Source organism: Cervus canadensis, chromosome 19 (genome assembly GCF_019320065.1).
Source record: "Cervus canadensis isolate Bull #8, Minnesota chromosome 19, ASM1932006v1, whole genome shotgun sequence".
In the NCBI taxonomy this organism is placed as follows: Eukaryota; Metazoa; Chordata; class Mammalia; order Artiodactyla; family Cervidae; genus Cervus; species Cervus canadensis.
This window is the reverse complement of record NC_057404.1, coordinates 59939641-59964676: the sequence shown is the minus strand read 5'-3', so window position 1 is coordinate 59964676 and position 25036 is coordinate 59939641. Positions and strand designations below refer to the sequence as shown.

At 38.7% G+C, this 25036-nt stretch overlaps 1 long non-coding RNA gene and 1 other non-coding gene across 2 annotated transcripts; one reads left to right on the top strand and one right to left on the bottom strand.

Moving 5' to 3' along the window:
* Nucleotides 1-8651: 8651 nt before the first annotated feature.
* Nucleotides 8652-8722, bottom strand: TRNAD-GUC. Its single transcript has one exon. It is a non-coding gene; the product is annotated as a tRNA-Asp (tRNA).
* Nucleotides 8723-15717: 6995 nt separating this feature from the next.
* Nucleotides 15718-23778, top strand: LOC122421983. Its single transcript, XR_006263698.1, has 3 exons — nucleotides 15718-15859; nucleotides 19393-19395; nucleotides 23748-23778. It is a non-coding gene; the product is annotated as an uncharacterized LOC122421983 (long non-coding RNA).
* Nucleotides 23779-25036: the final 1258 nt, after the last annotated feature.

Genomic DNA, 25036 nt, shown 5'->3' with positions numbered 1-25036 from the left:
GCCCTTTTTTACTACTCCCTAACCTCACATAACCACTACTCTACTCTTCCTGTGAGTTTATCTTTTTTAGACCCTACATATAAGTGATTATCACAAAGTATTTGTCTTTGATTAATTTCACTTAACATAATGCCTTCAAAGTCCACCCAAGTTGTTGCAAGTGGCAAGATATCCTTCTTCTTCAGGGCTGAATAATATTCCATATATGTGTCTCTGTGTGTGTGTGTATACATACGTGTGTGTGTGTCTGTCTATGTCTGTGTCTGTCTTCTTTATGCAATCATCTGTTGAAGGTCACTTACATTGTTTCCAAGACTCTGCTATTGTGAATACTACTTCAAGAACATGTGAGGGCCCATGATCTATAAGCTCCTGATTTCAATTTCTTTGGATATATACGCAAAAGTGGAATTGATGGGTCATATGGCAGTTCTATTTTTAAGTTTTTGAGGACCTCTATCTTATTTTCCATAGTGGCTGTACCAATTTACATTCCCACCAACCATGCACTAGGATTTCCTTTGCTACACGCCCTCATCAATACTTGCTATTTCTTTTCTTTTCAATCAAAGCCATTCTAACTGTGTTAGGTGATGTCTCATTGTGTCTTTGTTTTGTATTTGCCTAGTGATTAGTAATGTTGAGAATCTGTACGTGTACCTGTTGGTCATTTGTATCTCTTCCGTGGAAAACTATTCAGTTCCTCTCACATTTTTTTTTTAAACAACTGTGTTAGATTTTTTTGCTCTTGAACTGTGAGTTCTTTATATATCTTGGATATCAACCCTTTATCATATATATAATTTACAAACATCCTATTTTATTGGTTGCCTTTTCATTTTGTTGATTGTTTTATGTGTAGAATCTTTTTAGTTTAATGTGATTCCACTTATTGGTTTTTGCTTTTGTTGGTTGTGCTATCACATTCAGTAAGTCACTGGTTATACCAATGCCAAGGAGACTTTTTTCATTTTCTTCTAGAATGTTTATGGTTTCAGAACTTAAACTTAAGTCTTTAATCCATTTTGAGTCCATTTTTGTGAGTGGAGATAGGTAGGAGGCCAGCTTTATTATTTTCCATGTGTTTGTCCAGTTTTCTCAACATCATTTATTGAAGAGACACTTCTTCCACTGAGTATCCTTGGGGGCTTTTTCAATATTAACTGACTATATATGAAAAGATTCATTTCTGGGCTCTTAAGTCTGTTCCAAACATTCTGTTTTGGCTAAAATAGCTTTGTAGTATAATTTGAAATCAGGAAGTGTGATGCCTCCAGCTTTGTCTTCTTAGGATTGCTTTGGCTGTTTGGGGTATGTGGCTCCATACAAAATTTAAGATTGTTTTTTCTATTTCTGTGAAAAATGCCACTGGAAATACATTGAATCTATAGATGACTCTGGGTGATATAGATATGCTATTATTGTTGCTTGGTCACTAAGTCACGTATGACTCTTTTGCAACCCCAAGGATTGTAGCCCTCCAGTCTCTTTCTGTCCATGGGATTTCCCAGGCAAGGATAATGGAGTGGTTTGCCATTTCCTTCTCCAGGGAGAAGCAATTTTATTCTTGGTTAGGAATAAATCTAACCAATCTAATAAATCTAAATCAAATTAATATTGCTAATATGTTTATAGTAATTCCTCGAATCCATGAACAAAAGATATCTTTCCATGTTTTTGTCCTCAATTTCTTCTATCAAAGTCTTGTAGTTTGCAATTCAAAGAATTTCACTTCCTTGGTTAGATTTATTCCTAAGTATTTTGTTTTTGATGCTATTGTGGCTGGGATTCTTTCTTTCTGTTTTCAGATATTCTATTGATAGTTGAATATACTGCTGTTATATATATTCAAGTGTTTTTCTATATGTTGATTTTGCATCCTGAAACCCTACTGAAGTTGTTGACTAGTTCTAGCAGTGTTCTGGGAGTCTTTGGGATTTTTTATATGTAAGATCATATCATCTGCAAAAAAAAAAAGCAATTTTATTTCTTCTTCCTTTTCTGTTTGGAAGTCTTTTATTCCTTTTTCTTTCCCAATTTCTGTGGCTAAGATTTCCAGTACTCTGTTGAATAGGAATGTGAGAGTGGGCATCCTTGTCTTATTCCTGATCTTAGATAAGTATTCGACATTTTACCACTGAGTATAACAATGCAAGCTGTGAGTTTGTCATATATAGCCTTTATTTTGTTGAGGTAACTTTTTTCTATACCTATTTTGTTGAGAGTTTTTATCATTAAGGGATTTTGGTACTTTGTTAAGTGCTTTTGCTGCATCTATTAAGATGATTAAATAATTTTTATCCTTCACTTTGTTAATGCAGGTTGTCACATTGATTTTTTTCTATGTTAAACTATCCTTGCATCCTAGGAATGAAATCCACTTAATTATGGTAAATGGTTCTTTTAAGGTGCCACTAAATTTGGTTTGTTAATACTCTGTTGAGAATTTTTGCACCTATACAGTTGACTCTTGTACAATGCAGGGGATGGGTTATTCCCCTGCTGTGCAGTTAAAAATCCTCATATAACTTTATATTTGGCCTTATGTATCCTCAATTCCATGCACTGCTGCGTGAGCCCTGGTTGTTGATGGGTTTACTCATGCCTGTGTATTCTCTCCTAACTCCTGCTGCAATTGAGGGCAGTTTTGGACATCAGGACAGTGGCATAGCTTGAGGTGCAAGCCCCAAGCATGGACTTGCTGGTGGGAGCAAGGAACACAGGAGGCACTATGCTGGTTTCTTGCACATGTGCAGCTAAAGGAGGCTGAGCTAGTTGCCAGCATAGCTCCCAGGCTCTGGTGGGGGACAGGGAGGGACCTCAGTGTCTGACATTCATACTTGCATAACCACAGAGAGTTTGGATGGCTGTTAGTGTGGGCCTGGGCTCCAGTGGAAGTGTGAAGGGTATGAGAGAGAGAGAGTACGGGTTGGGGGAGGAGGAGAGAGGAATTGAGGTAAAACTGGCTTTTGCAAATGTAAATACCTGTGGGACAACTGGTGAGGCCTTTGTAGCTGACCCCTGACTGTCAGCTACGGAAGCTGCTCCTTTGTCTGCAGAGCAGGTCTCTGTGAATTGCTAATCACTCTTGCTACGTGTTTGCTAATAACAGCCTCTGTTTACTTTCTTATTCCTGGGCAGCTCTTTATCTATCTGGGTGGGGTGAAACCAAAGCTAGACATCAGTGCAGTATCCTGGAAGAGCTAGAGAAGCTGACCACCCATCCCACTCTTCCTTTCCTGGTGAGAGAAATTCTTTCTAGGGGAGAAGTTCCTTCTTGGTACTGAGCAGTGCCAGCTTGGGGTACAGGGTGACACAGGCAAAATGAAGCTGTATTTTCTTCTTGTGCAATTACTGTTATTTTGTTGTTGTTATTGCTGTTGTTGTTCTATGGTGTCCCTAAAACTTCCCAAGTGGAATATAGGGGTCTCCAGGAGCTGTTTTTCATTTGTGGATAGCTGTCTAATCACTGACCTTGGTTGGGGAAAGCTGGGATTTCCTATATACCACTATTTTTTTCCCCCAGAATGTATGATCTTGTAATCATAACAAACATAATTGTAAATGATAACAATTACTTTATTTTTTATGATTCTATTGTAAATGGGGTTTTTTTCTTTACTGCTCATTCAGTTATTTTTGTTATATATAGAAACTCAACTGATTTTATGTATGTTGTTTTATATCCTGCAACTTAACTGACTTCATTGATTCTAAAAGTTCTTTGGTGGAGTCTTTAGAGTTTCCTATAAATAAGGTCATGTCACTTGAAAATAGACACAATTTTACTTCTTCCTTTCTGGTTTGGATGCTTTTTATTTCTTTTCCTGTCTAATTGCTCTGGGTAGGATTTCTGATACTACATTTAATATAAGTGGCAGGAGTGGGTATCCCTGTCTTCTTCCTGATTTCAAAAGAAAAGCTTTCATCTTTTCACTAATAAATATAATGTTAGTTATTTCTCTAATGGCCTTTACTCCATTACAAGTTCCTTTCAGTGTCTACAGTCTGACCCAGTTTGGTGGGTTTATGTCCAGGGCCTCCCAGACATAGCCAAGAGGGGCTGGAGTTGGCTTACAGGCCACTTAAAGATCCATAGCTGGAGCCAAGGACTGTGTGTCTATTACCAGATACAGAGTGAGCATGAGTTCTCTTGTGTTCCTTCGTGTATGATGCTGGTGACAGGACCAAGCCAAACAGAGCTATAGCCCATTCCCCATGGGTAGAGATCTATTTCTATAGCTGGGACCATGGTCAGTGAGTCAGCCACCTTGCTATGAACCTTCTTAACAAAAAAAAGCTCTCTCTGTTCATAATAGGAAGAAGCTTCAATCCCTGTCACTCTGAAACAAAAGCCTGCTATTTTTATCATACAATTTCTTAACCTCCTAGTAAAATTAAAGTATATCTTCTTCCAATGATGAGAGCATAGGGATTATTTGCTATGTCTTGTTTTCCAAAATTGTAGCCTCAAAGCCTGGTACTAGCTAGATAAGCAATATTATTAAATAAAATAACATAGCCCAGTCTTCTTAGGAATTGTGGCAGCATCTTGGAAGAGGAGACTCTTGGCTTAATTTTGTAATAGATTCTATTTATAATACCCTGAAGAGGAGACAGGAAGAGAATGAGATAAAAGAGCAAGCGGAAATGCTCTGTATCACTTTGTAGACAGAGCTCCACAAGGAAATCTTTGTATTACTATCCTTATTAGAAAATAGAAGAATGCTACTAGTGATGTGCCCTACAAGAAGGCAGTTTCCTTTGTCTTACAGTTGTTTACACCAGCTACTGAGATATTATTTGTCCTTGAAGTTGTGTGAAGGTCAGAGGTGTGTCTCCACAGTAGGAAAGGGGAAAGGAGAGATAGACATCTGTGCAAGGATTACAGCAAGACATTTGGAGCTCATGTGGAAGAGCCACACGAACAGGTGGTGACACGTCATCAGATCCCTCCAGGGCAGGAGGCTCACACATGAACACCAAGAGCTGGCCTCACCCACCCACAGTGTTTTCAGAGTAGGAACTGGGTCCTTTGACAAATGCATTCCCATAGGTCATTGAGTCCCTTAATCCTGTTGGGAGCAAGAGGTGAGGGAGTGGATTCTCAGAAAAAGATTCAATGGTAGGACAATCAGATTTTCCTGAACTTGGCTGAGGATTTATTGTTTGAAAATGAAGAGGAAGGTATCTTTATGAGACAAAAGAGGAAGACCTTAAGACCAAAAATGAATATGCCTATGAGAAGACTTCCCAGAAGGACTTGCTTTTGTCTTGAATTCTGAGAATCAATTATATTTAGTGTCAAATGTTAAATTGTTTTCTGCCCTGTTGCAGTTTTCTCTAGTTATTTTTCAGCAGTTGCTGATAAAGTCTATTTCTTGTACTCACGTTGGGCAGTGGTACTTTGGAAGTCAATGGAAGAGCAGTGAACTCTGTGCCTTTTAAGTAAAGGATGGTTTGCCCTACCCTGTACTGCCCCCCCCCCCCCCCACATGCCCAGGGCTCAGCGGACAGCATACTGAGAAGTTCTAGGTAGGTAGAAGCTATTATACAAGTAAGGTGAATCTGGAAAATTGGCCTATAACACATTCTCTCATAGGTGTATGCTAGAAGTATGCTTTCTTTCCCCCACATAGTTAGGAACAGATGATTCCAGAAAAGTCATCTAGAAAGAGGTAAAGAAACAGGGAGAAAGTATCTACACAGAGGTTAGTTACATATATTCTATACAAGGATAAACATGTGGGTAAGAGCAAGATATGTGAGATTTCTTATTTTTTCAAATAATGGCCTGGTTCATATTTAGTTTCTCTGTAGAGCATTTGAGAATGCTCACAATCTGTGGGCTTGTCTCCATGGAGTTTGCTGGAGAATGATAATGCATTTTTTCTTACTGCAAAGCACTGAGCACTATAGTGATTAAGCATATGGGTTCTGACATTAGATTGCCTGGTGCTATTTCTAGATTCTTAATTTAATTTCTAGGTGGCCTTAGGCAATTTACTTAGTTTCTCTAAACCCTAGTTTTCTAAGCTATGTAAACAGGTAGTAATGGTGCCCACCCTGTTATATATTGCAGTGATTACATGGGAGAGTTAGTGTAATTTGTAAACATGGTGGCAGATAATAAGGGCTCAGGAATGCTATTTCTAATTATAATTATCATTATTTCTAAAGTGCTAGGAAACCTCAGTAGTTGACTGGGGATTCTTGTGAGAAAGGATTATCAAGCAATATCTTGATAGAGTGCCTGAAGAACTATGGACAGAGGTTCGTAACATTGTACAGAACGCAGTGATCAAAACCATCCCCAAGAAGAAGAAATACAAAGAGGCAAAATGATTGTCTGAGGAGGCCTTACAAACATCTGAGAAAGAAGAGAAGCAAAAGGCAAAGGAGAAAAGAAATGATATATGCATCTGAATGCAGAGTTCCAAAGAATAGCAAGGAGAGATAAGAAAGCCTTCCTCAGTGATCAATGAAAAGAAATAGAGGAAAACAATAGAATGGGAAAGACTAGAGACCTCTTCAAAAAAATTAGAGATACCAAGGGAACATTTCATGTAAAGATGGGTACAATAAAGGACAGAAATGGTATGGACCTAACAGAAGCAGAAGATATTAAGAAGAGGTGGCAAGAATACATAGAAGAACTATACAAAAAAGGTCTTCATGACCCAGATAACCACGATGGTGTGATCACTCACCTAGAGCCAGAAATCCTGGAGTGCAAAGTCCGGTGGGCCTTAAGAAGCATCACTACCAACAAAGCTTGTGGAGGTGTTGTTGGAGGAATTCCAACTGAGCTATTTCAAAGCCTAAAAGATGATGCTGTAAAAGTGCTGCACTCAATACGCCAGAAAATTTGGAAAACTCAGCAGTGGCCACAGGACTGGAAAAGGTCGGTTTTCATTCCAATTCCAAAGAAGGGCAATACCAAAGAATGTTTAAACTACTGCACAATTGCACTCATCTCACATGCTAGCAAAGTAATGCTCAAAATTCTCCAAGCTAGACTTCAACAGTATGTGAACTGAGAACTTCTAGATGTTCAGGCTGGATTTAGAAAAGGCAGAGGAACAACAGGTCAAATTGCCAACATCCACTGGATCATAGAAAAAGCAAGAGAGTTCCAGAAAAACATCTACTTCTGCTTTATTGACTATGCTAAAGCCATTGACTGTGTGGATCACAACAAACTGTGGGAAATTCTGAAAGAGATAGGAATACCAGACCACCTTACCTGTCTCTGAAAAATCTGTATGCAGGTCAAGAAACAACAGTTAGAATCAGACATGGAACAAAGGGATGGTTCAAAATTGGGAAACGAATACATCAATGCTGTATATTGTCATCTTGCTATTTAACTTATATGCAGAGTACATCATGTGAGATGCACAAACTGGAATCAAGTTTGTGCCAGGAGTAATATCAATAACCTCAGATATGCAGATGACACCTCCCTTATGGCAGAAGGCATACAGGAACTAAAGAGATCTTGATGAAAGTGAAAGAAGAGAGTGAAAAAGGTGGCTTGAAACTCAATATTCAAAAAGTGAAGATCATGGCATCTGGTCCCATCATTTCATGGCAAATAGATGGGACAACAATGGAAAGAGTGACAGACTTTATTTTCTTGGGCTCCAAAATCACTGTAGATGGTGACTGCAACCATGAAATTAAAAGACACTTCCTCCTTGGAAGAAAAGCTATGACAAACCTAGACAGCATACTAAAAAGCAGAAATGTTACATTACCGACAAATGTCCATATAGTCAAAGCTGTTGTTTTTCCAGTAGTCAAGTGTGGATATGAGAGTTGGATCATAAAGAAAACTGAGTACCAAAGTAGTGATGCTTTTGAACTGCATTGTTGGAGAAGACTCTTGAGAGTCCCTCGGACAGCAAGGTGATCAAACCAGTCCATCCTAAAGGAAATCAGTCCTGAATATTTATTGGAAGGACTGATGCTGAAGCTGAAACTCCAATACTTTGTCCCCCTGATGCAAAAAAACTGACTCACTGGAAAAGACACTGATGCTGGGAAAGATTGAAGGCAGGAGGAGAAGGGGAAGGCAGAGGATGAGATGATTGGATGCCATCACCAACTCAATGGACATGAGTTTGAGCAAGCTCCAGGAGTTGATGGACAAAGAATCCTGGTATGCTGCAGTTCATGGGGTCGCAAAGAGTCAGACACGACTGAGTGACTGAACTGAACTGAGTATTTTGGGCAAGGTCAAGCATGTCCTTGATGCTGTACCCACTGGAAGGAGCCCCAAGGTCTCCCTCACTGGTTCTTAACTTTGGCTGCACATTCACATCCTCTGGGAACCATCTAAAGCTCCTGATGCTAGGCCACTTCCAGACTAAGTAAGTCTGAATATCTGGGGGTGACATCATCTTTACAGCTCTTCAGGGGAGTTGGATGTGCAGCCATTGAATAAGAAAAATTAACAGTATTCTTGCCTGGAGAATCCCATGGACAGAGGAACCTGGCAGGCTATGGTTCATGGGGTTGCAAGGAATTGGACACAACTGAAGCAAGAGAGCAAGAGAGAGACAACTGTAGCCACCAGGCTCCTCTGTCCATGGGATTTCCCAGGCAAGAATACTGGAGTAGGCTGCCATTCCCTCCTCCAGGGGATCTTCCCAACCCAGGGATCAAACCTGTGTCTTCTGCTTGACAGGCAGATTCTTTACCACTGAGCCACCTGGGAAGCCCCTGAGAGCTTGTTAGTAGTGTTCAATTTGCCCAATCCCAGCCCTAGACATACTGAATTACTCTGTATTTTAATAGGATTCCCAGGTGATTCATTTGCATATCCAAGTTTGACAAGCACTGCTCTAGCTTGATATTTCCAGTAATATTTCTCAGCAATTTCTTAGCATCATTACTCTCACTAGGAACAGAACCATCTGGTGGTCCTTTTTTCCCACTCTTTATCTGGGCAGCAGCTCCCAAGAATGCTTCCTGTCATACCTCTTATATTGCCTCAGTCTGGAAATAGCCTGGTTCCCTGTTTCTTGTTCATTGTTCTCTCTAGAGGCCACTGCCATACAGCTCTTTGGAGGACCTGGTTCAAAGGCCCATTGGATATCATAAAGCACATGATATGCTTCTAGGCAAAAAAAAAAAAAATCATTTTTTCACTTTAGTTATTAAGGATAGAGGTTTATTGGCACTCCTTGGCTTGGGGAGAACTCACACACTCTTGGGAAAGGCATCTGAAGAGTTAGTATGCATAACCCAACACTCCATCAGTCAGTCTCTGAAGTCAGATAACTAGAGAGAGGACTTGGTAATACTCTACAATTTTTCTCAGATAAGCCCTTAAGGAATAGAAATAAATAGATGAGAAATGTCAGTATCAGTCAGCAGAGGCTCAGTAACAATGCCTTAACAATCAATTCCAAGACCTCATTTGCTGCATACAGAGTTTGTTTGCTACAAATGAGATTTGGTAGCGGGGCTCTGCTGGTTCTAGGCACTTGGGTACCCAAGCTGACCAAGGCTCCATATCATCATATGCTTCATCAGTTGCTGAGCCTGGGAAAAGGGAATTGCAGTTTCTTACACAGAAACGAAATGCTTTTGTCTGGAAGTGACACACGTCTCTTTCATTCTCATTTCACTGTCGTTGCAAGCTCACAGGACTAGCTTGGAAAAATGAGAGGGAATGAAACCTATGTCCCTTTAAGGAGAGAGGCGTTCGTTATGAATCGTTGTACTTCTTTACTCTCCATTTTCAGTTTCTTTTGATATCTAAAAAAAGATTTTGATATTTATACTGACTCCATAATAAGTCAAAAACATTTATACTGACCCCATAATAAGTCAAAAACAATAGTTTAATCCCACATCCCTTTGTTTATTGCCCAATTCTCATCATACTATTTTCTAGACTTTTCATTCTGGGCTATTGCAGGTATATTTCTTCTTTTCCCTGGTCTTGGCTATTTATTTTATAAAAAGACCTTATCAGATAAAATAAAGTCTTTTTTTTAGGTAGAATGCATTTTACTTTTACATTTTAATTTTATCAGGCAAAATATGTTAGGCATAATATGATTTTCTTTTTTTTTTTTAACTTATTTTTATTAGTTGGAGGCTAATTACTTCACAACATTTCAGTGGGTTTTGTCATACATTAATATGATTTTCTTTTGTATTTTCCCAGATTTGAATCATTTCATATTTAAATACTTCATCAAAAACCATCCTCAGTGACAGACATGGTATGGCAAAACTGCTGATGCTTTATAAGCCTTGGAATATTTTTATTATGTTGTAATCTTTAAATGATAGTTTGGCTGGATACATAGTTCTAAGTTCAAATTCCTTTTCTTAAATTCTATGAAAAGACAGTTTTTTTCTTTTGTTTTTTTTTTTTTCCAGTTTGTGTTGTTGTTGGAAATCTGATGGAAAGTTTAAACTCATTCCTTGGTAAGTAATCTGCTCTTTCTATCAGCTTTTGGAATTTGTCTTTAATGTTCTTAAATTTTGCTGCCATTTTTCTACATGTAGCTCTGCCCTTATCATCTTCTTTATCATTCTATGTTGTCTTCAATCTGAGATCTTCATCTTTTTTTTTCTTTTCCAAGAAACTTTTTTTTCATTAGTTATTCAAATATTACCCTCTCTTATTTCTCCTTCTTTCTAAAATCTCCAGTATCTGAGTATTAATCCTTCCACATGGAAAAAAAAAAAGTCTATGTTTTCATCCACTCCTTCAGGGATATTTCCTCTATCCAGTCTTCCAATTTACATATTTATTTTCAGCCACACCTTTTCTGCTATCTAGCCTATCTATTATGACTTTTACTTCAAATATTATGTTTTTAAATCTGATATTTGTGCTTGATTATTTTCTACTTCTTTATTCTTATTTATACTAATGATATGTTCTGTGGGATTTTTTTATTTTAAATTCTTTTAAAAATATTATTTTATATTGGAGTATAGTTAATCTACAATATCATGTAAGTTTTCAGTGTACAGCAAAGTGATTCAGTCATTCAGTTCAGTTCAGTCACTCAATCCTGTCCGACTCTTTGCATGGAATGCAGCACGCCAGGCCTCCCTGTCCATCACCAACTCCCAGAGTTTACTCAAACTCATGTTCGTTGAGTTGGTGATACCATCCAACCATTTCATCCTCTGTCGTCCCCTTCTCCTCTTGCCTTCAATCTTTCCCAGCATTAGGATTGTTTCCAATGAGTCAGTTCTTCGCATCAGGTGGCCCAAGTATTGCAGTTTCAGCTTCAGCATCAGTCTTTCCAATGAATATTCAGGACTGATTTCCTTTGGGATGGACTGGTTGGATCTCCTTGCAGTCCAAGGGACTCTCAAGAGCTTCTTCAACACTGCAGTTCAAAAGCATCAATTCTTCAGCACTCAGCTTTCTTTATAGTACAACTCTCACATCTGTACATGACTACCGGAAAAACAACAGCTTTGACTAGACAGACCTTTGTTGGCAAAGTAACATCTCTGCTTTTTAATATGCTGTCTAGGTTGGTCATAGCTTCTCTTCTAAGGAGCAAGCATCTTAATTTCATTGCTGCAGTCACCATCTGCAGTGATTTTGGAGCTCCCCAAAATTAAGTCTGTTACTGTTTCCATTGTATCCTATTTGCCACGAAGTGATGGGACCTCTTTCACTTTTATCAAGAGGCTCTTTAGTTCTTCTTTGCTTTCTGCCATAAGGGTGGTGTCATCTGCATATCTGAGGTTATTGATGTTACTCCCAGCAATCTTGATTCCAGCTTGTGCTTTATAGTGAAGTCACTCAGTCGTGTCTGACTCTTTGCGACCCCATGGACTGTAGCCCACCAGGCTCCTCATTCCATGAGGTTTTCCAAGCATGAATACTGGAGTGGGTTGTCATTTCCCTCTCCAGGGGATCTTCCCAACCCAGGGGTCGAACCAGGTCTCCCACATTGTAAACAGAAGCTTTACCATCTGAGCTACACAGCCTGGCATTTCACATGATATACTCTGTATTTCGTGATATACTCTGTATTTCATGATATATTCACATGATATACTCTGCATTTCACATGATACATAAGTTAAATAAGCAGGGTGAAAACATATAGCCTTGATGTGCCCCTTTCCTGATTTGGTTCCAGTCTGTTGTTCTATGTCCAGTTCTAACTTGCTTCTTGACCTGCATACAGATTTCTCAGGAGGCAGGTCAGGCGGTCTGGTATTCCCATCTCTTTCAGAATTTTCCACAGTTTGTTTTGATCCACACAGTCAAAGTCTTTAGCATCGTCAATAAAGCAAAGTAGATGTTTTTCTGGAACCCTCTTGTTTTTTTGATGATCCAATGGATGTTGGCAATTTGATCTCTGTTCCCTCTGCCTTTTCTAAATCCAGGTTGAACATCTGGAAGTTCTCGGTTCACATACTGCTGAGAGGTGGCTTGGAGAATTTTGAGCATTACTTTGCTAGCATGTGAGATGAGTGCAATTGTGTGGTAGTTTAAACATTCTTTGGCATTGCCCTTCTTTGGGATTGGAATGAAAACGGACCTTTTCCAGTCCTGTGGCCACTGCTGAGTTTTCCAAATATTCTGGCATATTGAGTGCAGCACTTTCACAGCATCATCTTTTAGGATTTTAAATAGCTCAACTGGAATTCCATCACCTCCACTGGCTTTGTTGGTAATGATGTTTCCTAAGGTCTGCTAGACTTTGCCTCAGGATTTCTGGCTCTAGGTGAGTGATCACACCATCATGATTATCTGGGTCATGAAAATCTTTTTTGTATATAGTTCTTCTGTATTTTTGCCACCTTTTCTTAATATCTTCTGCTTCTGTTAAGTCCATATCATTTCTGTCCTTTATTGTGCCCATCTTTGCATGAAATGTTCCCTTGGTATCTCTAATTTTTTTGAAGAGATCTCTAGTTTTTCCCATTCTGTTATTTTCCTCTATTTCTTTGCTTTGATCACTGAGGAAGGCTTTCTTATCTCTCCTTGCTATTCTTTGGAACTCTGCATTCAGATGGGTATATCATTGCTTTTCTCCTTTGCCTTTAACTTCCTTTCTTTTCTCAGCTATTTGTAAGGCCTCCTCAGACAACCATTTTTCCTTTTTTGCATTTCTTTTTCTTGGGGCTGATCTTGTTCACTGCCTCCTGTACAATGTCACGAACCTCTGTCCTTAGTTTTTCAGGTACTCTATCAGATCTAATCCCTTAAATCTATTTGTCATCTCCACTGTATAATCATAAAGGATTTGATTTAGGTCATACCTGAATGTTCTAGTTATTAGAGAATATTGAGTAAAGTTCCCTGTACTATACAGTAGGTCCCTGTTGATTGTCTACTTTATATATAGTAGTGTGTATATGTTAATCTGAAACTATTAATTTATCCCTCCCCACTGACACTTCCACATTGGTAACCATAAGTTTGATTTCAAAGTCTTTGATCTCTTTGTGTTTTGTCAATAAGTTCATTTGTATGCTTTTTTTTACATTCTACATATAAATGATATCACATGATATTTGTCTTTCTCTGTCTTACTTGTTTCTCTGAGCATGATAATCACTAGGTCCATCCATGTTACTGCAAATGGCATTATTTCATCTTTTAATGGCTGAGAAATATTCCATTCTATATATATAACACAACTTCTGTATCCATTGCTCTCTTGATAGACATTTAGACTGCTTTTAAGTCTTAGCTGCAATGAATATTAGGGTATACATATCTTTTCAGAGTATGATTTTCTTTGGATATACTTCCAAGAGTGGGATTACAGGATCATATGTTAGTTCTATTTTTAGTTTAAAAAATCTTCATACTGTTGTCCATAGTGGCTGTAGCAATTTACATTCTCCCCAATAGTGTAGGAGAGATCCATTTGCTCTATACCTTCTCCAGGATTTGTTGTTTATAGACTTTTTGATGATGGCCATTCTGACAGATGTGAGGTGATACCTCATTGTAGTTTTTATTTGAATTTCTCTGAGGGGCAGGAGGAGAAGGGGACGACAGAGGATGAGATGGCTGGATGGCATCACCGACCCAATGGACATGGGTTTGGGTAGACTCTGGGAGTTAGTGATGGACAGGGAAGCCTGGCGTGCTGCAATTCACGGGGTTGCAAAGAGTCAGACATGACTGAGCGACTGAACTGAACTAAACTGAGTAATTAGTGATGTTGAGTATCTTTTCATGTGATTTTTGGCCATCTGTATATATTCTTTGGAGGAATGTCCCTTTGGACCTTCTGCCCACTTCTGCCCATTTTTAAAAGAATCTATTTATTTTAATTGGAATATAAATTCAGTATTGTGATGGGTTTGGCCATACATGAGTGTGAATCGGCCATAGACATATGTGTGTCCCATCCATCCCGAATCCCCAACTCACCCCCCTCCCCAACCTACCCAATCCCTCCAGGTTGTCACAGAGCACCGGCTTTGAGTGCCCTGTGTCATACCGCAAACTTGCACTGGTCATCTATTTTACATACGGTAATGTATTATGTTTCAATGCCATTCTCTCAAAGCATCCCACCCTCGTCTTCTCCCACTGAGTTCAGAAAACTGTTCTTTACTTTTGTGCCTCCTTTGCTGTGCTGCATCTAGGATCATCAGTACCATCTTTCTAAATTCCATATATATGCATTAATATATGATATTTGCCTTTCTCTTTCTGATAACAGGCTCTAGGTTCATCTACCTCATTCAGTTCAGTTCAGTCGCTCAGTCCTGTCCAACTCTTTGCGACCCCATGAACTGCAGCATGCCAGGCCTCCCTGTCCATCACCAACTCCCGGAGCTCACTCAAACTCATGTCCATCGAGTTGGTGATGCCATCCGGCCATCTCATCCTCTGTCGTCCCCTTTTCCTCCTGTCCTCAATCCCTCCCAGCATCAGGGTCTTTTCCAATGAGTCAACTCTCCACATGAGATGGCCAAAATACTGGAGTTTCAGCTTCAGCATCAGTCCTTCCAATGAACACCCAGGACTGATCCCCTTTAGGATGGATTGGTTGGACCTCCTTGCAGTCCAAGGGACTCTCAAGAGTCTTCTCCCAACACCACAGTTCAAAGGCATCAATTTTTCGACACTCAGCTTTCTTCACTGTCCAACTCTCACATCCATACACGACCACTGGAAAAACCATAGCCTTGACTAGACGGACCTTTGTTGACAAAGTAATGTCTCTGCTTTTTAATATGCTGTTTAGGTTGGTCATAACTTTCTTTCCAAGGAGTAAGCGTCTTTTAATTTCATAGCTGCAATCACTATCTGCAGTGATTTTGGAGCCCCCCCCCCCAAAAAAAAATCTACCTCATTAGAACTGACTCAAATGTGTTCCTTTTTATACCTGAGTAATATTCTATTGTGTATATGTACCATGACTTTCTTGACCATTCATCTACTGATGGACATCTAGGTTGCTTCCAAGTCCTAGGTATTGTATATAGTGCCACAGTGAACATTGGGGTACATGTCTTTTTCAATTCTTGTTCCCTCAGTATATATGTCCAGTAGTGGGATTTCTGGGTCATATGGTAGTTTTATTCCAAGTTTTTTAAGGAATCTCCATACTGTTTTCCATAGTGGTTGTATCAGTTTGCATTCCCACCAGCAATGTAATAGGGTTCCCTTTTTCCCACACCCTTTCCAGCATTTATTACTTAGATTTTTTTGATGATGGCCATTTTGATGCTGGCTACATTCTGGTGTGAGATGATATCTCATTGTGGTTTTGATTTGCATTTCTCTAATAATGAGCAATGTTGAGCATCTTTTCATGTGTTTATTAGCCATCTGTATGTCTTTGAAGAAATGTCTGTTTAGGCCTTCTGCCCACTGTTTGATTGGGTTGTGTGGTTTTTTGATATAAAACTTCTTTAGCTATTTCTGTATTTTGGAGAACAATCCCCAGTTGTTTGAAAACATTTTCCAATCTGTGAGTTGTCTTTTTGTTTTGTTCATAATTTCCTTTGCTGTGCAAAAGCTTTAGAATTTAAGTAGGTCCCATTTGTTTACTTTTGGTTTTATTTTCATTAAACTAGGAGGTGTATCCAAAAAGATATTGCTGCAATTTATGTCAGTGTTTTCCTGTGTTTCCTGCCTGTGTTTTCCTCTAAGAGTTTTACAGTATCCAGTTTTACATTTAGGTCTTCAATCCATTTTGAGTTGATTTCTGTATATGGTGTTACAAAATGTCCTAATTCATTCTTTTACATACAGCTGTCCAGTTTCCCCAGCATCATTTATTGAAGACAGCATCTTTATTCCATTGTATATTCTTGCCTTCCTTGTTGTAGATTAATTGACCATAGGTCCTTGGGTTTATTTCTGGGCCTTCTACCCTGTTCCACGTATCTCTCTTTGTGCTGGTATCTCTGTTTTGATTATTGGTTTTGTAGCATAGACTGAAGTGAGAGAGCCTGATTGCTCCAGCTCCATTTTTCTTATTCGAGATTGCTTTGGCTATTCGGGGTCTTTTGTGTTTCCATACACATTTAAAAAAATTTGTTGTAGTTCTGTGAAAAATGCCAGTGATATTTTTACAGGGATTGCATTGAATCTGTAGATTGCCTTGGGGAATATGGTCATTTTGGCAATATTGATATTTGAAATTGAAGAACATGGTATATCTTTCCATCTGTTTGTGTTATCTTTGTTTTCAGTCATTAGCAACTTGCACTTTTAGTATTCAGGTCTTTTTCCCTTCTTAGGCAGGTTTATTCCTAGGTGTTTTGCTCTTTTTTGATACAATGGTAAGTAGGGTTGTTTGTTCAATTTCTCTTTTGAAACTTTCATTATTAATGCATAGAAATGCAGTGGATTTCTGAGTATTGGTTTTGCATCCTGCACACATGCTAAGTTGCTTCAGTCATGTCTGGGTCTTTGTGACCTTATGGACTTTAGCCTGCCAGGCTCCTCTGTCCATGGGATTCTCCAGTCAGGAATACTGGAGTGGTTTGCCATGCCCTCCTCCAGGGGATCTTCCCAACTTAGGGATCAAACCCATATCTCCTGAATCTGCAGCATTGGCAGGCAGATTCTTTACCACTAGCACCACCTAGGATGCGCAAGTTGTATCCTGCAACTTTACCAAATTCATGATGAGCTCTACCAGTTTTCTGGTGGCATCTTTAGTGTCTTCTATGCATAGTATGTCATCTGCAAACAGTAACAGTTTACTTTTTCTTTTCCAATTTGTATTCCTTTTATTTCTTTTCCTTCTGATTGGCTAGAACTCCCAAGACTGTGTTGAATAAAAGTGGTGAGAGTAGACATGCTTGTCTTCTTCCTGATCGTAGAGGAAATGCTTTCAGCTTTTCACCATTGAGTATGATTTGGTGTATTACACTGATTGATTTGCAGATATCAAAAAAAAAAAATCCTTGCATCTCTGGGATAAATTCCTCTTGATCATGGTATATGATCCTTTTAATATACTGTAGGATTTGGACTGCTAGTATTTGTTGAGGACTTTTGCATCTATGTTCATCAGTAATGCTGGCTTGTAATTTCCTTTTTTGTATGTGTGGTGTCTTTGTTTTTGGTATCAGGGTGGTGGTGGCCATACAGAATGAGTTTGGGAGTATTTATTCCTCAATTTTTTGGAACAGTTCAGAAAGAAAGGGGTTAACTCTTCTCTGTTTGATAGAATTCACCTGTGAAGCCATCTGATTCTGGACTTTCATTCACTGGAATCTTTTTAGTCACAGCTTCAATTTCAGAAGTTATGATTGGTCTATTCATATTTTCTATTCCATCCTGGTTCAGTTTTAGGAAACTGTACTTTTCTAAGGATTTGGCCATTTCTTCCAGGTTATCCATTTTATTGGCATAAATTGGTTATTGTATCTCATGATCCTTTCTATTTCTTTGGTGTCCATTGTAACTTCTTTTTCATTTCTAATTTTTGATATGAGTCCTCTCCCTTTTTTTCTTGATGAGTCTTGCTAAGGGTTTATCAATTGTGTTATCTTTTCAAGAATCAGCATTTAGTTTCATTGATCCTTTCTATTGTTTTTGTATTCTCTATTTCATTTATTTCTGCTCTGCTCTCTATGAGTTCTTTCCTTTTACTCATTTTGGGTTTTATTTTTCTTTCACTAGCTGCTTTAAGCGCAAAGTTAGGTTGTTTGGGGCTTCCCTCATAGCTTAGTTGGTAAAGAATCCACCTGCAATGCAGGAGACCCCTGTTTGATCCCTGGGTTGGGAAGATCCTCTGGAGAAGGGATAGACTACCTACTCCAGTATACTTGGTTTTCCCTTGTGGCTCAGCTGGTAAAGAATCTGCCTACAGTGTGGGAGACCTGGGTTTGATTCTTGGGTTGGGATTATCCCAGATGTTTGTGTATTTTACAGCTTTTTTAGTTTTATAATTTCATAATGTTATGTTTGGAAAAGATGCTTGATATGAGTTTAGTCTTCTTAAATTTACCAAGGGGTGCTTTGTGCAGTTGTGTTTGAATTTCTTTTTCTTGCTTTGTGTGTGGATCTATTATAAATGTTTGATTTGTGGAGATCATGGGGGGGGGGCGGGGCAGGGAGGGGGGCTTTTCTTTTCCATTAAAGACATTCCTTTAGCATTTGTTATAAAGCTAGTTTGTTGGTGCTGAATTTTCTTAGCTTTTGCTTTCTGTAAAGCTTCTGTTTTCTCTATTGAATCTGAATGAAAGTCTTGCTGTGTAGATTATTCTTGGTTGAAGGTTTTTCCCTTTCATTACTTTAAATATATTGTGCCACTCCTTTCTGACCTGCAGAGTTTCTGCTGAGAAATCAGCTGATATAGGGCTTCCATTGTATGCTAGTCATTGCTTTTCCCTCGTTGCTTTTAATGTTTTCTCTGTCTTTAAATTTGTCAATTTGATTAATATGTGTTTTGCCATTTTCCTCCTTGGGTTTGTCCTGTATGGGACTCTCTTTGCTTCCTAAACTTGAATGCTTCCTTTCTCATATTAGGGAAGTTTATGGCTGTTATCTCTTCAAATATTTTCTCAGACCATCTCTCTTTTCTTCTTCTGGGACCCTATAATGTGAATTCTTCTGGGAAGAAGAATTTGGTGAATTTGGTACATTTCATATTGTCCTAGAGGTATCTTAGATTTTCCTCATTACTTATCATTCTTTTATCTTTATTCTGTTCCACAGCAGTAATTTCCATCAATCTGTCTTTTAGCTCTCTTATTTGTTCTTCAGGTTCATTTTTTTCTACTGTTGATTCCTTCCAGCATACTTTTCATTTTAGTTATTGTATTGTTCATCTGTTAGTTTGTTCTATAAATATTCTAGCTCTTTGTTAAACGTTTCTTGTATGTTTTTGGTCTGTGCCTCCATTATTTTTCTGAGATCTTAGATCATTTTTATCACTACTCTGAAAACTTTTTAGGAAGATTGTCTGTCTCTACTTAATTGTTCTTCTGGGATTTTCATCTTGTTCATCTAGAACCTATTCCTCTGCCATCTCATTTGGCTAATTTTCTGTTTCTTGGCCTGCTGGTTAGTAGTTCTCTTGTTTCTGGTGTCTGCCCTCTGGTGGTAGAAGTTGGTTCAGAGGCTTGTCCAGGCTTTCTGGTGGGAGAGACTGGTGCCTGTCCACTGTGAGTGGAGCTGAGTCTTGTCTCTGTTGTCCAGGGGTGTGTTTAGAGGTTGCTGTACACCCAGGACACTAGGCAGACAGTCTTCTGATGGATGGGGCTGTGGTCCCACCCTCTTGGTCACTTGACAGGAAGCGTCCCAGCACTGGACTCTGCAGGTTGTTGGGCGGGGCCAGGTCTTGGTACCAACATGGCGACAGCTCACTACAAATATTCTCTGGGGCCTCAGCCACTAATGTCCTAATCCCCAGAGTGAGCCAAGGCCAACCTCCACGCCCGCCCCAGGAGACCTGTAGGACCCACAGGTTGCTGTGACTCAGGCGCCAGGGTCCCAGTACACGTGAAACTGTGTGCGCCCTCCAGGAGCGGAGTCCGTCTCCTCAGTCCTGCGCGGCTCCTGCCCTCAGGCCCCGCTGGCCTTCAGAGCCGACTATACTGGGATGCCCCTGCCAACGCCAGAGCCCCAGGCTGGGGCATGTGACATGGGACTCAGAAGGCCTGTGGAAGATTTTTTGTGATACAATTAATTTCCAGTTTGTAGGTTTGTGTCTCCCACGTGGGACATAATGGGGTTTGATTATATCACAGAAGCACCTCTTCTACTTTCTTGCAGTGGCTTCTTCTTTGTCTTTGGATATAGAATATCTTTTGGGAGGAAGTTCCTGTCTTTTTGTCCATAGTTTTCAACAGTTAGTTGTGATTTGAGTGTTTTCATGACAGGAGGTGAGCTCACATCCCTCTACTCCGTCATCGTCTTTCCTCATAGCTTTAAGGAAGGAAAAAACTTTGAAGCTGCACTTTAGGACTGGAGAAAGGGCTGGAGGGGACCTTTCCTCGGCGCTATCCTCTATAAAACACCATCTGCAGTTGGTGCAACCAGACCCAGGAGGGGGAAGGACAGCGGTGTCTGGGGGCTCGGCTCCTGATTTCGAGGCTTGCCTCTCGGGGCCCTTCTCCCCACAGAGATTCACTTTCCGCTCACAGCTCCAGCAGTCACGTCTGCTGTGGACCCCATGTCCCGATCGTCTGTGGTTGCAGTTGCCACCCCCTTTCTGGCACTGCAGACGTCTCAGACTCAGCCAGGTCTTCTCTTGAGTTTTCTTTATCTTTTTTTTTTCTCTGCTCCTTTCAGCCTGTCAGCCACAGGGCTCACTCTTATGACGGGAGGGAAGCTGGAAGGGAACCAGGGACGAGCAGAGAGTTCAGTAAGCTAGGAGCTCTTCACTGACTGGAGGAAGGTGCCAAAGCTTCAGAATCTTTGTTTTATAGGTAAACTACTTAAAAGATAATGAAGTCTCTTACAATCTTTTAAAAAAACAGACCAATAATCCGAGAATAATTATTTTTGCTTTTTTAGCAGATTAAAAAAAAATGTTTTACATAAATCCATTATTTCCATAAAAACATTATTTTTAAGCCAATTAAATAGAGCTTTTTCTGAATTTAATTTTGGCAATACCATTTAGGCACTTCCTAGATGGTGCAGTGGTAAAGAATTTGCCTTTCAATGCAGGAGACTCAAGAATTGCAGGTTTGATGCCTGGGTCAGGACTATCCCTTGGAGAAGGGAATGGCTACACACTCCTGAATTCTTGCCTAGAGAATCCCATCGACAGAGGAGCCTGGTGGGCTACAGTCCATGCTGTTGCAAAGAGTCAGACACAACTGAACACATGAGTGCATACAATAGTGTCTAGAGGTAGAAAAATATCACTTTTATGTAACATATGCCAATAGACACACATAAACATGCATGTAGACATAGCCGAAACCCTATAGCTTCCATTCCAAAATTGTAGCCACGAGGCAGGCACAACAATACAAAATTCCCTGGTTTACAAAAAACAGGTATATCCAAACTGTGCCTCTAACAAGTGTAACAAGTTAGAAGTTATCCACTCAAATGGGTAAAGCTTTCTTGTGGAGAGACTTTAAGACTTTTCTTTGCCCTTGACAAGTAATTTTATGGAGTTTGTGGACTAGATTTTGAGCAAGGGAGCTTCTATGACAGTCTGCATTTTTAAAAGCCTCTCTTTTCTTCTTTTCTTCAGTCTCAGGTGATGGTGGACAGTTTTATTTGTCTCCTGAGATATTTGCATTTCAAAGACACCATACAATTCATACCTTTATGGGACAAAGAAAGAAGGAAATTTTTTTCCTTGGAGTTTTGTAATACATTTCTCTACTACTAGAAGTCTAGAATAATTTCTATTTAAAATTTTACTTTATATTAGGGGTTGGACAGCTTAGGATGCTTCATCCTTTTCACTGTTAATAATCGCAACATCCTCCCCTTTACTTTCCTCACTTTCCCTGGGATTCTACCTCTTATTAATAGTGCCCCAGTCAGACTTTGCCACACGTGCTCAGACCTCAGTCTGTGGCAACTTGCACCCTCCTAAGCTTTTGGCACACAGAGGACTCCATCTTTCTAGCCTGCTTTCTCACCTTGTCTGCTAGCCCCTCAGCGATCATAGTAGTAGAAAACCTACTACCCACCTGCCCTCAGCTTTTCTTCTAACTTTCTTACTTGAGTTTCAGCCTCTAGAGCAATATCATATGATATTTGTCTTTCCCTGACTTACTTCACTTAATATGATGATTTCCAGGTCCATCCATTTGCTACAAATGGCATTATTTCCCTCTTTTAATTCTGAGAAATATTCCAGTATATACAGACAAATATATTGCCTATTTTATTCATTCACCTGTCGATTGACATTTAGGTTACTTCCATGTCTTAGCTACTGAAAACAGCACTGCATTAAATACTGAGGAGCATGTATCTTTTTGAACCATGTTTTTCTACGCTGAGGAGTGGAACTGCAAGATTACATATGGTAGGTCTATTTTTGTTTCTTAAGGAACTTGTATACTGTTCTTCATAGTGGCCGCACCAATGTGCATGCCCATCAACAGGGCAGGAGGGTTCACCTTTCTCCATACTCTCTCCAGCATCTATTGTTTATAGACTTTTTTGGCTATGCCATTCTCACTGGTGTGACATGATTCCTCACTGCAGTTTTGATTTGCATTTCTCTAATAACTAGTGATGTTGAGCATCTTTTCATGTGCCTCTTGGCCATCTGTATGTCTTTCTTGGAAAAATGTCTCTTAGGTCTTCCACCCACTTACTGATTAGGTTTTTTTCTTCTTTTTTGATATTTAGCTGCACGAGCTATTTGTAAAAATTGGAGCCTAATCTCTTGTTAGTTGCATCATTTGCAAATATTTTCTCCCATCCTGTGAGTGTTTTTGTTTTGTTTATGGTTTCCTTAGCTGTACAAAAGCTATTGAATTTAATTAGGTCACATTTGATTATTTTTATTTTCATTATTCTAGGAGAGGGTGTGGGAAAGATATTGCTGCAATTTATATTAAAGAGTATTTTGCTTAATTTTTGTTGAAGAGTTTCATACTATCTGATCTTACATTTAGGTCTTTAATCCATTTTGAGTTTGTTTTTGTGTATGATGTTAGAGAATGTTCTAATTTCATTTTTTACATGTATATGTCCTATTTTCCCAGCACCATTTATTAAATAGACTGTCTTTCCTCCATTGTATGGTTGTCCCTCATTTAAGTTAATTGAGGTGCATGGGTTTATTTCTGGGCTTTCTGTCTGGTTCCGTTGATCTAGATTTCTGTTTTTTGTGCCAATACTGTACTATTTTGATGACTGTGGCTCTGAAGTAAGGCAGCTTGAATTCTCCAGCTCCATTTTTCTTTCTCAAGATTACCTTGGCTATTCAGGGTCTTTTAAAAACAAATTTTTAAACAACTTGATTCTAACTCTATAAAAATGTCATTAGCAGTTTGACAGGGATTGCATTGAATCTGTAGATTATCTCCAGTAACATAGTCATTTTTTAAAATATTGCTTCTTCCAATCCAAGAACATGGTATATCTTTTTATCTCTATGTGTCACTCTTGATTTTATTCATTAGTGTTTTATATTTTGGATTACAGGTCTATTGCATCCTTAGGTAGATATATTCATAGGAATTTTAGTGTTTTTATGTGATGGCAAATGTGATTGTTTAATTGATTTCTCTTTCTGATCTTTCATTGTGGTCTGTAGAAATGCAATAGGTTTCTGTGTATTAATTTTTTATCTTGCAACATTATCAAATTCATTAGTGAGCTCTAGTAGTTTTCTGGTAGCATCTTCAGGATTTTCTACATATAGTATAATGTCATCTGCAAACAGTGACAGTTTTACTTCTTTTCCAATTTGGATTCCTTTTAGTTCTTTTTGTTCTCAGATTACTATGGCTAGGATTTCCAAAACTGTGTTGAAAATAAGTGGTGAGAGTGGATATCCTTGACTTGTTCCTGATCTTAAAGGAAATGTTTTCAAGTTTTTCACCATTAAATATGATGTCAGTTGTAAGCCTGTCATATATGGACTTTATTATGTTCAGGTATGTCCCCTCTTTGCCCACTCTTTGGAGAGTTATTATCATAAATGGGTTTGAATTTTGTCAAAAGATTTTTTTGCATATATTAAGATAGTCATATGATTTTCTATTTTTTAATTTGTTGATGTGGTGTATCACACTGATCATTTGTGGATTTTGAAAAATATTGAAAAATTGAACACAGATGCAAAAATCCTGAACAAAATACTAGCAATCCAAATCCAACAATACACTAAAAGGATCATAAAGCAAAATCAAGTAGAAAGTATCCTAAAGATATGGGATGTTTCAATATTTGCAAATCATTCAGGGTGATAATCACATGGGTTTTATTCTTCAATTTGTAAATATGGTATTTCTCAACAGATGCAGAAAAAGATTTTGACAAAATCCAACATCCATTTATAATAAAAATTCTGCAGAAAGTAGGCATAGAGGGAACCTACCTCAACATAATAAAGGCCATTTATTTATGATAAGCCTATGGCTAACATTGTACTTAATGGTGAAAAGCTGAAAGCATTTCTTCTCAGATCAAGAACAAGACAAGGATGTCCACTCTCACCACTTTTATTCCACATAGTTTTGGAAATCCTAGCCTCAGCAATCTGTGAAGAGAAAGAAAGAAAACAAATCTAAATTGGAAAAGACATCAAACATCACTGATTGCAGATGACATAATACTGTACACAGAAAATCCTAAAGATGCTGCCAAAAACGACTAAGGCTCAATGAATTTGGCAAAATTGCTGGATACAAAATTAATACACAGAAGTCTGTGGCATTTCTTACACTAACAGTAAAAGGTCCAAAGGATAAACAATTCCATTTATCATTGCAGAAAAAGAGTAACATATTTAGGAGTCAGAAAACCTATCTAAGGAAGCAAAGGACCTATACTCCAAAACTAGGGATAAAATAAATCAAAGATGATACAAACAAATGGAAAGATATACCATGTTCTTGAATTAAAGAATCAATATTTTCAAAATGACTATATACCAAAGGCAATCTATAG